We start from the raw sequence: 15,144 nt of genomic DNA, 5'->3' as shown, positions 1-15,144 counted from the left end.
TTAATACGTTGTTTTTTTTTTCTTTTATGTACTGTTATTTAATTACTTTTGCGCATGTTACATGAATTTCCTTGAGGAAAACAAAAATAGTAATATATGTTTAAATAAACTCTTGGGGCAATAATATGAATATTTAATGTTATTAAATAAAATAAAGTCTGATATATATATATATATATATATATATATATATATATATAAACTTATTTTTATTTTATTGTAGTATCTGCTGATAAGATTAACATTTTGAAGATATCTTACACTCGTTCTTAAATTTAAAAAAACACACTGACACACATGCATGCATATATATATATATATATATATATATATATATATATATATATATTAATTAATTGAAAGTGCAGTTATATATAATAATTTCCACAATAGAAAACGCCGCAGCTCACACAAACTATGAAAACCGCAGACTGGCATTCTGAAACTTGAGATACACAACCTTTGGCGCTCATCAGTTAAACAGATATTAACTAAAGATATGAGTCGAAACTAAAGTGTTTGACTCCCGTCTGCGAGTTTCGTAGTTTGTGTGAGTTGCGAGTTGTTTTGTTATATAAGAATAAGTGCATATATGTCTGTGTTTGTGTGTCTGTACACACACACACACACACACACACATATATATATATATATGTATATACATATATATATATATATATGCATATAGATAGATAGGATATATAGATATATGTACACCTGTGTGTGTACGTATGGCATACTCACCTAGAAAATTATTGCTCTATTGATCATCTAAGTTAAACAAATTAAAGCATGCCAAATATAAGATTTGCCATCATTCAGAAGAACATGGATATGAGTCAGGAAAGCAGTGACAGCTATGTGTACTTATATTTCTGCCCTCACACATAAATAAAAACCCGAAATACGGTAAAATAGTTTCAAAATGGTGGTTCTGAGGTGTTGAACGTGTACCGCTTTTGTAGTCTCTCGTTATATGATATGATATATAATATATGTTGTTTTAAAGCGTTTATTCGAATCGTTAAAGAACCCAACGAAATCACTACTTCCTGCGATTTTTTAAGAAGATTCAATACCAGTTTGTTGTATAAATATAAATCATCTAATTACTACAAGACAGCAATATGGCAGATATATGAGAAAGTCCTTACAAGTAAAAGCCATGAATATAAAGTAAAATTGCAATCACATTCCTAATATTATCACATAAATGACACTTTCTTTTGACTATAAAAAAGCAAACATCCTTTGTTCGACGTATATCGTAAAGCGAAGAGATACGGGTCTGCTGCAGATGGAATTCGGTCGAGCCTGTCCAGCTTCTATCGTCTCCGTTTCCGGTTTAACCTAAGTTGTTTTATTTAGTTTACAGTGTTTATCATATTGTTTCCTATAGTTCTATTTGAATTTTCTTATGTTTTTGTTTTTCATTTGCGTCATAGGTAAATGTATAAGCCGTCTGTACGCAACAATTAGATTAATGTTTTTTTTATTCACTCGGGTAGTCTAGTGTTGCCAGCAGTTTTCCTTCTGTAATACTCTTTTACCTCGGTTCGTTGTTGTCCTCAATCAATGTTCAACACATTTTCATACATTTTAGTGTCTGTACATTTTTTTATCGCAGACTACTCTATTCCATTAATGCCTTATACGGCTTGATACGAAATTTATTTTAAAAAAAAATCAAGGGTTGTTCAAATAATGGAAATAGCATTTTGTTTATCTGAATTCATTTTTGGGATTTGCATGTCGCGTTCTGTTGCAAGTTCCAATGTCTTTTTCTTTAACAAATCGTTATCAAAATAGAAATACAGATAATTATGATAAAGAAGTAAGGAATCGAATCAATCATATTTTTCAGTTATACGAACACATATTTTTAAATTTAAACTGACCATATATATGTGTAGACACCCCGAGTGTCCTTCTATCATTATCATTCGCAGTAATCCCGCCTCCGTTTTTTAAAACTTGATAACGAGCCCTCTATACTCCAGAGTATTACGTGTGATTCTGCTTGTTTAATATCTGTATTCGCAATTTTCACATACTAAGGTTGAAACAGTGCTACTACATTTAAATAATGGTCTGAACACAATGTAAAATAATTATTTTTCTAAATTTTAGGATGCGTAGTACCGTACTCGATAAGAGAACTAGTTTTATCATTTAAGAAGGATATGACTTACCTGCAGAGTATAATTTCTTACCACCCCCAACATGGCCCGTTTGTTCTGTTTTCCCCGTGCCGAGCGTATTTTTATTTACAGAACCAGAAAGTGTCCCAGTTGCGTGACTATCTGCAACTGTATTAGTACTATTCTTGATTTACGTCATTGTTCGTATCACAATAGGGTGCTCTATCAACGAAATGGTAGCCTACTCGTAAAAATTATTACATTGGTAGCGACACTTTTGCATTGGAAACACAGCTGTTCTATTACGGAGTCGCTGTAAATATCGCTCTTTGAGTCTCCCATTCTGATTTCACCGACCGCCTTTCTGTAGTTTCTCTCGTATTAAAGTAAGTCGTTGTATTTGTCTTTAAAAACTTTTGCAGGAATTGAGCCCCACATATATATATGCGAAAAACAGAATTTTCATATAACGTCTGCTAAACAAAAGCAAACATAATTATCAGCACATTATAAGTATACAGGCCATTGATAATTTAATTTATTCATTCGCTATAATAATTGTCACTTATTATATTTATGGTTAATTCTTCGACTCTTGTCTATTCTGCCATTTTATCATTATGCCACTTTCTAATTTTTTAAATGTTTGGACGTTTTCTGTCGAAAATTAAAAAATTGTAATACATTTACACATTAATGTACTTTATATCGTATTAAATGTTCTAATCTTTTCTCTCGTGTGCACTTCTTGGCGTGGAATCTTTTCTGTTGCTGCGTAACGTAGGGAAGATATGTTAAGAAATTCTGAACTGTACCTTTAAAAAGCCACCACTCGCCCATGCATGGAATACTGCTGTCATATTTGGGCTGATGCATCTACTACTCGTCTCTCGCCTCTGAACACGGTCAAACAGAGAATCGCCGGTCAAGAACTGTTATATACTCTAAAGCCCCTGCCCCATAGACGAAATGCTACTCCCATCTGCATGTTTACAAGTGCTTTAATAATTGATGTTCTGACGACAATAGCGATCTCACCCCTACAGTTTAGAGATACCTATATGTAGGAAAGGATTAGAGTCTTTTTCGTCGTTTTGGGAATACGAAGCTATAGCGGCATACAGACAGCTATAACATGACATATTAAAATATCTACTGGATATGATTTAAACTCGTAATTTACTCAGTGGGAGAAATTATCATTTGACAAAAAACTGTTGGAATATATAAAGAAAAACCATGCAATAGATTCTGGAATTCATTTGTATGGCGGATTCAAAAACAAAAACGGAAAAATATGTAAGTCGGAAACTAGACGCAGAGAAAATTAATTGAATCATAAGTATAAAAAAGATGACAAAATTTTCACGAACTGCTTCAGAATTATAAGTATGCATATGAAGTTTATGATCTATTGGTTAAAAAAGTAGCAAAGCATTACATTTTCTAAAAATACTTTACTAGAATTATTTTTAAAAGAAAGTTAATTAATGTAAATTAATACTATGTAAACAGTTTAGTACGAGTGATCAATTCTATATATCTTGAGAATGATATTTTTCCAGTGTGTACTTGATAGAATAGAGTTTAGGCGTTTAATTATTCAGTATTTAAGAATGTGTGTATATATATATGTATATATATATATGTATATATATATGTATATATATGTGTATGTGATTTATGGGATAGTAAAAAAAATTAATTAGTTATTGTTCAAAACATTAAAGAAATGTAAAGGTTTATTTCATGCTGCATGATTTGTTAGGATCTACCTAATTAGCATACAGCGAATTGTAAACTATATAGATATGCTTGGTACCGTAACAACGGGAGAGACCCAACGAGAGAATCAGCGAGAGAGTCAGAGGTACACGAGATTGAGAGTCGAGTACCACCTAGCCGAAACTTCTTCAGTAGACCAATAGACGCTATGTAAATATTTGTATATACTTTCTTGCTGTCAATATATCTTTTCTACTTTGCTTCCATGTTTTAGTTACTTATTTTATGAGTTTAATCGAACTTTCACACTGCATAATTCAGTGTAAAGGCGAACAGACGAAAACAGAAGTAGCTGCCGTACTAGGATTTTGGATATATATATATATATATATATATATATATATATATATATATTTATGTGTGTGTGGGGGGGTGTATATATATATATATTTATATATATATGTATGTATATATATATATATACATATATGACAACAGTACCATGTTTTCCTCAAATCTTTTCTCTAGTCTAATCTGTTTAATGTGTGTTAAAATTACAACTTATGTACCCACATAAATGCGTATCATACCGATACTTTGGATCAGAGTATATACTTTTAGTGTCATTGTTTACCTTGTGTGTTTCCCTATTGTCCTTACCAAAATATTATGTTCATGCTGACGCAATTTAAAGCATATCAGCATATGTCTCATAAGATTATGTTTCTCATGTTGTATGCAGTCAGAAAAGTCAAAAAATAAGTTTATACTGAAAATACGTCTTCAAGGAATATAGGAACTCGGATAATTTTTTTATGATTTTACAACCGAACAGAATTGATAGGCATTATTTTTTACAACTTTTTTTTAAATTCGGTGATCGAATCTTGGAACATCTTCTATATCATTACATTCCTCGCAGTAAAATAAAATAAAAATGAAACGAAAATCTGGAATACTTTAGTTTTTTTGTTTATCGTTATTTTGGCATGGCATTTCAGAAAATGGGAATATGATGAGTTAAAAATATTATTTCCTGTATCTGCAAGAAAAACAAACAATAAAATACAGGTATTGAAAAAAAACATTATTTGCACGCAATAATATCATATTAAACTGAAACCATAATTGTATATGCTTAGGGATCGGTGGAAAATTATCTGGTAATAGGCAATTTGCTTCTGTTTTTCTCCTTTCCTGCTATTTAACCTGCCCTTTCTATCATTCTATTCCTTTTGTACCGGCTTTTTCTGAAAAAAAAAACGAAACAAATACTTAAAACAAAACCTGTAAATCATATACTTAGGGGTATATATATATATATATATATATATATATATATATATATATATATATATATATATATATATATATATACATATATGTTTATGCAGTATATATATATGTATATATATGTATATTTATGCGTATATATATAGATTTTCAGGTTTTACGTGACAGTACATTGTACCTCAGTCAAAAAAAAATCAGGATATTTCTTAATAAATATTTAAAATCTATTAACGCAGAGTTCTCCCATGATAGTAAGGCTCAAATACGTGAGTGTATGGTGACTTTAATACCCGTCATAAATATTGGCTTGGTTTTTCAGGTTGCACTAGTGCAACTAAACACTCTCCTAATTGCTTCTGTATTCAATTCCCTCACCCACTCATGTTACCGATTTACTTCACAGATGGTGAACACCAGCATGATTCACGTCTAGATCTATTCTTCACTCCAGTACCTGCGTATTGTGTTAATAACAGTGCATTTGGACACGCAGACAACCTTGTGTACAAGTGGATATCTTACTTAAATCACAACCTCAATATAAGAGGATACTACTAAAAACGACAAAGATCGAAAATAGTGCTGAGTGCAAGGCATCTATAGAACACATCAGATATTGTCAAATATATTTTTCTTTCTACTAAATAGTGCGCGAATGAGAAAAGCAAATTGTGAAGAGCAGGCATTGAAGCACATGCTCCTACACGGAATTATAATAGCAATCGCCACTCACCCTCGTGTTTTACTACATCTTGTGCAGCTGACAGTTGACCATGGTCACATGCATTCCTCCGATACTCATTTACTCATACTTCATAAATCAAATGCAAATATGAAAAAAATCGAAAGATGAGAGAAATCTTTGCACAATATAAACAGCTACAGGCGAAAAAGATATGCTAAAATATTCATATGGTATAATATAAAATCGCGAAAGATAGGACCTCATGATTTATAGGAAATCTATGATAGTGTAGTGAATAAAACGCAATAATTAATTCCTGCACTATCTTACAGCCAAGCGGTATCATGGACGAACCTTAGAAAGCGTAGCTGCTTGCGTTGCGAGTCGCCTCAAACTCCAAATAAAATCCAAGAAACACCTTCCTCATAATGTCCCTATGTGAACTGTAATCACCCTAAAAATAACCCCTTTTCATGCACGCGATTTCATAAAAAAGCTTAGACACTTCTAAAGCCTGTTGTTCGGAACTCATCCCTGCTGTCGTAAATAAGAAATGCTCAGCTGAGCTAGCCTCCTACTTTCCAAGCTCTACAATGAATGACTTGTGGAACTTCGCTTTTCTAACAGATGCAGATGTTTTTGGTTGCAAGAAAATTGCAGAATCTTTAGAAAACTACTTCTTAGATCGTAGAGGAATGAGACCGTAAATCGATGGTTGCATTATGCTCGTAATACTTAGCTATTCTTTTTAACTATTATACTATATCTCTCCAACTACGATATTCATAGCAAATTACGGCCTACCTAAAAAGTATTTCTACGAATTTCTCAGCCTGGCATTCACGGGAGATATGATCTAAAACAAATGCATTGGATACACTGCGGAGACTGCTCCAAGGAAATTGGATTCCCTTAATCGTGTTAGAAGACTAGACACCTGAGAGAATCCTGTACCTCTACAAGGCTACATTTGCATGACGAATGGATCATTTTTGCAATATCCGAGCTAGCATATCAACTAGAGATGTGTTCCCCTTCAATACGACCAAAAAGGCTTCTGTAAAATAGGTCCGACTTTTTATGTGGAAGTTTATAAGTAATAACATCACATTAATATAATTTACATTAACACTGCGTTTTCAGTAATTGTATTAGTAATATTAACGCCGTGTTATGAGATGTCTTATAAGTAATATTAACTTTGTGTTATAAGGGATTGTAAGAGTTATATTAACACCGTGTAATGAGTAATTTTATGGGTATTATTAACACCCGGCTATAAGTAAGTTAAGGAGTCATATTAAAAATGTGCTATGTTTACTTTCATGAGAATGTTACCACCGTGTAATTAGTTATTTATTAGCTATATTAACAGACCGTTGTGCAGACGCCCACTGATTAGCATACGTGGGTGAAAAGATATAGATAAAGATATCAAGTCAGCAAGACCGGGGAGCAGTGTTCGAACGCCGGATAGGCAAGACGCATGTGCTCCATGAAATACTTTAACACGTCCTCTGCCGGACAATCTTCCAACTGCAGTACAAATGCAACTTTGTAAATATGTATTATTTTTCGTCTTAATATATTTGTTTTACCTTTACTTTCTGCGTTCCTCTTGTTATTGTGGCGACGGGATTTCGAAAAAGGTTTACGCGTGAGAAAATACACTATCAAACTCAACAGTGGTATTCGGGAAATACTTACTCGTCAGCGATTGAACAAAAAATTCACTCGGAAATTCAATGTTTAAAACGCAGCAACGACGAAATTGTCACCAATGTTCTTTTTTTTGTGACTACTTGAAAAGGAAATTCAAAACCCGGGACACTTGAAAAAAAATAAAACAGCAAGCACTTTATTTCAAAGTGCCTACGAGGAAAAAAAACTTAAAGTTGAAGTAATCTTTTCTGCAAAGTGCACAAAATAAGTGTTTCGCTAGGATACCGTGAACTTATTAGGTAGACGGTTTTGAAAGAAAAAGTTATTTTTTCTCAATGTGCTAAGAAGTATTTTTTTCTTGTACGTAATTAATAACGTAACAAAAAAATCGGTTTTTCGTAGTTATTAAAGAAAGGAACTTGTAAAAGTGGCTTATTTACTAATTTGAAAAACCAAATGGAGAATCTTATCAAGTTATTCGCAGAAAATGCAAATGCCTCAACAAGAAAGAGACGAAGTACAGGGGAGGCGTCAACAAGAAAGAGACGAAAGACAACAAGAAAGAGACAAATTACAGAAAAAAAGAACAACAAGAAAGAGACCAAAGACGGAATGAACGGATTCTAAATTCTGCACAGGAAAGCAATACGACTTTTTCCAACGCAACAATTGTGAATAGCATAGATGTGTCCACGTACCTACCGGAAGAGGATAAAACTTTTGAGGCATACTTTAAGAGGTATGAAGATATTTTCGAAACAGAAAGTAAGTTTATTACTTCAAAAGCTTGGTACCAGTGAACATTGCAAATTTATTGATTTCATATTGCCAAGGAGAACGAATCAGTTAGACTTCGCTGAGACCGTAAAACTTCTTAACGAGTTATTAGGCCGAACATGTCACTTTTTCAGAAGAGATGGTCGTGTATGAACCTTAAAAAAACGGAGGAGCAGTCCTACCTTACATATGCGATAGTAGTGAATAAACACGGCGACACTTTTAAATTATCGGAACTTACGGTGGACGACATCAAATGTTTAATTTTTGCACCGGGGCTAGTTTCTACAAAAAAATCAGAGATCCGAAGACGCGATCTCTCAAAATTAGAGACAGAACAAGGTCTGACACTGTAAAAGGTAGCAGATTGTGAAAGGGCCGTATCACTAAAAAAAGACTCCAGAGATATAGAAGATCCAGGAGTGCTGCAAATAAGGAAGATTAACAAATCTGGCAGAAACGCAGCGCAAAGAAAGTGGGAGACTCTTCAAAATGAAAAAGATTACGCGAGTTATAAATAGTCAAACTCTGATTACAGAAAACGAAATTACGATTCAAGTCAAAGGGACTATAGAAAATCGGGACCAAGTAATAATTGTGGAAGATGTGATGAAAAACATTGAGGAAAGGATTGTCCTTACAAAAATATCAGATGTTTCAATTGCGACAAAGTCGGACATAAGAGTATTTGTTGCAGAACAAAATATAGAGTACACCAAATGAGAACAAACGACAAAGAGAAAGACAGTTTACGAAAAAATGTGTTGGTTAATATTTTCGGTAAACAAATAAAATTACAATTTGATTCTGGAGCAGATTTGTCGGTAATAAACGTTAGCAGTTGGGAAAAGCTGGATAAACCGACGCTGAAAATGTCAAATAAGTGTGCTAGAACGGTGACAGGAGACGAAATCAAATTCGAAGGAGAAGTCGGCCTGCCCATTAATTTAAATGGCACGACGAAGAAATTGAAATTCTTCGGAATTAAAGAAAGCGAGAATTTATTGGGAACAGATTTTATTGAAAAATTCAACTTTTGGGATAAACCGATGAACGCTTTTTGTAAAAAAATAACCAGCTGTACTACAATGTCAGAAAATATGAAAAATGAAAAATGAACTATAGAACGAATTCCCAGAAATATTTACTACTGGACTGGGAAGATGTAATGAATTTAAAGCTTCGTTTGAGCTAAAAAATGATGCAACACCAGTATTTAAGAAAAAACGGAATGTGCCGTTCGCCGGATTAGACAAAATAGATAGCGAATTAGACAGACTTGGAAGAACGGGCATTTTATCGAAAATAGAAACTAGCGTTTGGGCAGCGCCTATTGTGTACGTAAAGAAGAAATCGGAACAAATTCGACTCTGCGGAGATTTTTTAACCGGGTTAAATAATATGATACAAGATCAACATTATCCTTTACCAAGCCCGGAAGAAATTTTGCCAAACTAAACGGTGGGAATTTTTTTTTTTTAAAGTAGATTTGTCCGACGCCTATTTGCAAATTCCGATAGAAGAAAAATGCTCAAAGATGTTTTGCATTAACACACTCAAAGGGCTATTCAAGTATAACCGATTACCGTTTGGGATAAAAGTCGCGCCGGCGATATTCCAGCAAGCGATGGACACAATGTTGAACAGTTTAGATTGTGCTTGTGCATACCTGGATGATAATAATCATAAGGAGCGCGTCTATAAGTGAACATATAGAGCATTTAAAACAAGTGTTCACAAGAATAAACGAGTACGGATTCAAGGGGAAAGAAAACAAATGTGAGTTTTGTCTAGACGAAATCAAGTATTTAGGACAAATAATAAGTGAAGATGGCCCACGCCCTGATCCAAAAAGAGCGATAGCAATTAGGAACATGCCAGCACCACATAACGTGACGACTTAACAGAACTTCTGAGGCCTCGGGAACAACTACCAAGTATTTATCAAAGGCATGCACGACCTAAGATCTCCGCTGAACATATTATTACAGAAAGAAACACCATGGATATGGACAAAAGAATGCCAAGACTCATTTGAGGAAATTAAAAAGATTTTGACGTCAGATTTATCCTTAACTTTTTACGACCCAAAATTACAAATAATTGTTGCGAGTGACGCAAGCTCCTATGGTATAGGAGCATGTATACAGCATATCATGCCGGATGGAACGAAGTAATCTATAGTGCACGCTTCAAGGACCCTAATTCCGCCAGAGAAGGCTTACTCCCAAATAGAAAAGGAAGCATTAAGCATTATTTTCGCAGTGACGAAATTCCACCGTTATCTGTACGGAAGACATTTTATACTGGAAACAGACCATAAGCCCCTAGTGACTATTTTCGGCTCCAAAAATGGCTTACCAGTATATACGGCACATCGGATACACCGTTGGGGTACGATCTTGCTAAATTATGATTTTCAAATAAAGCATCTACGTTCGGGAAAAATAGGTCATGCCGATGGATTGTCAAGGATTATATCGAAAAAGGATGAAACATTTGAAGAGTCAGTAATTGCAGCTATACGTTCCAATTATGAGGAAAAACATAGTGGCGAATATAATAACAGAATTACCAGTCACGCTTACCGATATAAAAAGGGAGGCTGCAAATGTCGATGTCATCAAAGACATAAAGAAAAAATTAAGGGAAAATGACGGAAAAACGCAAAGTATATTTTCCTTATACAATGAGGTATTATTATATAGTGAAAGAGTGGTTGAACCGAAAATCTTGCAGAAAAAAATCTTACGTGATTTTCATACAGGACACCCAGATATAAATAGGATGAAGACACTTATGAGGAGTTATGTTTACTGGCGTAATATGGATGTGGATATTGCATAACCAGTAAACAAATGTAAAGGTTGTGCGTTAGCCGCTAAGGAGCCACCGATAATTCATAAACATTAAAAAAAAAAACTAATCATCCATGATCAAGCATTCATCTAGACTTTGCTGGACCGATCAAGGGACAATATTACCTAATCAGTGTAGATAGTTTTTTTTCCAGATGGCCGGAAGTAAATTGGGTAAAAAACCCAACGACAGATAACACAATAAGTTTTCTGTATGAAATATTTGCACGTTTTTGGGTAACAGACATTGTATTCACACATAACGGAACGCAATTTACTTAATATGTTTTAAAGATTTGGGTGGATCTCTTTCAGGTAAACCATATAACTACACCACCGTTCCATCCTAGCTCAAATGGATTAGCGGAAAGTTTCGTAGACACGATAAAGCGTTCCCTTAGAAAATCGATATGGACACCGACGGAAAAAGCATTACAACAGTTCCTGCAAGTATACAGGATAACTGAGAACCTAAATACACCGACGAAATTAATCCCAGCAGAATTAATGTTTGCGAGAAAAATGAAATCAGAGTCGATCTTTTACATAACGGGTACTGAGATTTTGAATAAAAATGTAATCGGATTTTGGCCAGAAATTTGGCTGTCAAAGGCTTTGATTTGAACCCAGAAACATAAATGTAAAGATGTTTAGATTTGGGTCCCATTTTAAGAAAAATGACCGCTGCAGTCTCTACCGTATTACACAGCCAATTTATAGCCTATACACATTAATTTTGTGTAAAGGATATTCGTAGATAGGGCAAGTTTTTAATCGGTTTTAGTAGAGAATTTGAGTGTCCAAAGGATTAAAGTTCTAAAGATTTGACTTTTGCGGTATCTAGCGAACTACTCAGCCAATGTTTGGTCTAAACCTGTGACATTTATACATAACGGGTATTAAAACATGTACCAAGCATTTTAAAAGTTTGGGGACGAGAATTTGCCAAAAGATCAGAGTTGAAAGAGTTGACCTTTGCAGAATCTACAAAATTCCTCCGCCTTTTTTGAGTCTAAAGACATGAAAAATTAGATCGTGCTAAGTTGGACATGGGTAAAAATTAATATGTCTATTTGAGACCAAAATAATAAGTGTTAAGGAGTCAAAATTAGGCTCAAGGATAAAAAATATTGACCTCTGCGGTTTCTATCAAATTACTAAGAGAACTTTTTGTCTAAACATTTGAAAACCTTCATAAAGCGTATTCACAAGTAGGGCAAGTTATAAACACTCCATAGGGCCTGGGCAAAGTCCGGTTGAAGTGCTAGTTCTCTATAACCCTGTGGTGATAACTTCATGACGTAATATATGTGAATATATATATCATACATGATAATTCTCATAAAGAATTAGAACCTGCGAGAGTCATTCATTAAGTTTCCAGACTTTTATCGTGTTGGCACTTTTATTGAAAGTACAAACATGAAACGCTAATCCCCTTCAAAGTAATCTTTCACGGTTGCAATGCACTTTTTTTATGTGTGAGTGTGGCAATGACTTACCTCCCATCGTCTTAAACTCCTTAATTGCCTCATAACGACAACTTTAGCAGCCGAACTAGCTTTCCGCATAGGGTATAAGACAATCTAGAACTGCAGGACCTGAATTGATCAGGTGGGCCGTATCCTTGCTGTCATGACAACGTCTTTTTATCTTCTCTATGCCTGCGAATAATTGTGAACAGTTACCACACTGAATCCAAAATTTATATTTTAATATCTCTATAGGAACACAGCGGTCCCTATCAATAACTTTATTTGAACAACTAACTTTGGTATTCCACGTTTTTACTCCTGGCATATTTACCATCATCTATGACAGATTTCACCTTCCTTTAATCTCTTTCGCCACATATAATCTGATGCTAGATTCATGCAGGAAGGGGGAAAGCCAGTTAGAAGCATTCGCTATCTTTTTGTGGCATTTTCACTGTGTAATTTTATCCTTAATTGTTCTTATAAAAGGCCCTCATGCCAGATTGCGCATTTAAAATTCGCCACCTGAAATTTAGTAGGGTGTATTCCAATTTCTGGTGTAGAACTTCATTAAAACCTCGTATTATAAAAATGTGTTTTCAGCTCGTAAACGTATAGCAATAACTTACTGAATATTCAAGAAACTACAACAATTTTAAATGTCTTTACAAAAACAGCCGCGAACATATTTAAGGAGCATCGTATGTTGACAAGGTAATACAGAGTGTGTTATACTGGCATGCGGCAATCATTGCAAGTATACCTCCCCTTAATTAATGATAGTAAATTATAGTACAATTGTAACTTTTTTTAATCATCTTTTATCATATTCATGCTTGCTTATTATTCTCGCTACACGATCTTTTAGCGAATATGAATATGTTATTTCTGGTCGTTTTACATAAATTATTATTCAAAATAAAGTTCTTATTTTAAAAACTCGTAAAGGGAGTTTATTTTCTAAGGGAAATCGCCTTGCTTATGCAATGATACTAAATGGCGTTTGACATGTTGCGCCATTAGAAGTCTGCAATGTTATTAATATGTAAGTGATAATAAATAGTCAGATTTTTAAAAAATGTTTTTCTAACACTTAACCATTAAAAATAATGTAATCTATATAATAGTAGCAGACTGATTGATATTGTCTGCTTGAAAAATACGCATAAATATTATATTGTAATTAATACGGAAACGATGATGGGTTTATAGGATAAATACGGGATCGGTCAGCGCAATTAAGCATTTACTCTAATTTATCTGTGTTTTTTTTTTTTTTTTACAAAATAACTGAATCGATATGACTAATATCGTAGGAACTTTGGAACTAAAAAGCTGCTCCCACTTGTCGACGCATAATAATACGCAAATGAAGATTATTTTTGTTCAATTTTAACCCGAAACAAGGCTCAGTGCTACATTAAAGTAGTGGGCTACTACCGGGTTCATAATCTGAGGCGGTATTATGAAGGGAGATGAGGGGAAATATGTTTGTTCACATCTACTTGAACTTCTGCATATCAGTAAAGCTGGGAAAGCAGAATTCCAGAAGCAGATTCCAAAGTTAGCAGTGGTGGGTAAGAAACTATTGGAGTAGAAAGCTTTATTAAACCTAGGGATCTCTTCTCTGAAGGGGTGGGATATAGATACTTCTCGGATTTGTCGGAAGTGTTTACGTCGAGGGGGTACAATTCTTGTAGTTCATCAGAGAATTCGCCATCAAAGTACTAGTAGAACAGGCAAATGGGTGTAAAATTTCGTCGATGGGGCAGAGGCTTAAGCCTAAATGACAGTTCAAGATATATCCTGTTGGCGACTCTTGAACCCTGTCAAAGGTGAGAGACAAGTAGCAGATGCACCAGCACAAATGTGACAATAGTACTCCATACATAGGCGAATGGTGACCTGTTAAAGGGGCAGGATACTTTCAGGCGTAAGTAGTTTTCTAGCACGGTAACGAGAGTCGATCTTCTTAGCACCAGCCTTGGCAATGTTCTACATGTATCTATTCCAGTTAATGTCTCCTGTAAACGTTAGGCCTATGAGATAAAAAGAAGTACTTTCATGTAATGTTTTCTTGATCATCGCAATTGGTAGTAGAGAAGTTTCTTGTGATTATTGGAGGAACCAAGTTTAGTCTTGGCAGCATCGAATGTTAGTAGTAAGTTAGTGTGTTATCGGTTTGTATAATATACTTTTATGGTGACATTTTTCTTTATAACCAATTAAAAAATATATATAATTACACCAAGCCTCATGTAAAAAGAAAACGACAACAACAACAATCACTACTAAAGATAATCAGAGGCACCGATAGAAAGCGCCCGAGAAGTATATGGCCGATAAACAAATTTGGGCGTCATTCTCTATAAGTTACCCTCCGAAATAAAAAAAAGCCGCTCAGCAAATTGAAAAAGTATTCATTATATATAATATATATATATATACATCTCTTTCTCTCTCTTTCTCTCTCTCTCACTCTCTTTCTCTCTATATATACATATATATATATATATATATATATATAT

Source organism: Euprymna scolopes, chromosome 25 (assembly GCF_053919585.1).
Source record: "Euprymna scolopes isolate OS-2025 chromosome 25, ASM5391958v1, whole genome shotgun sequence".
NCBI classification, from domain to species: domain Eukaryota; kingdom Metazoa; phylum Mollusca; class Cephalopoda; order Sepiida; family Sepiolidae; genus Euprymna; species Euprymna scolopes.
Note: the sequence above shows the minus strand (reverse complement) of the source record.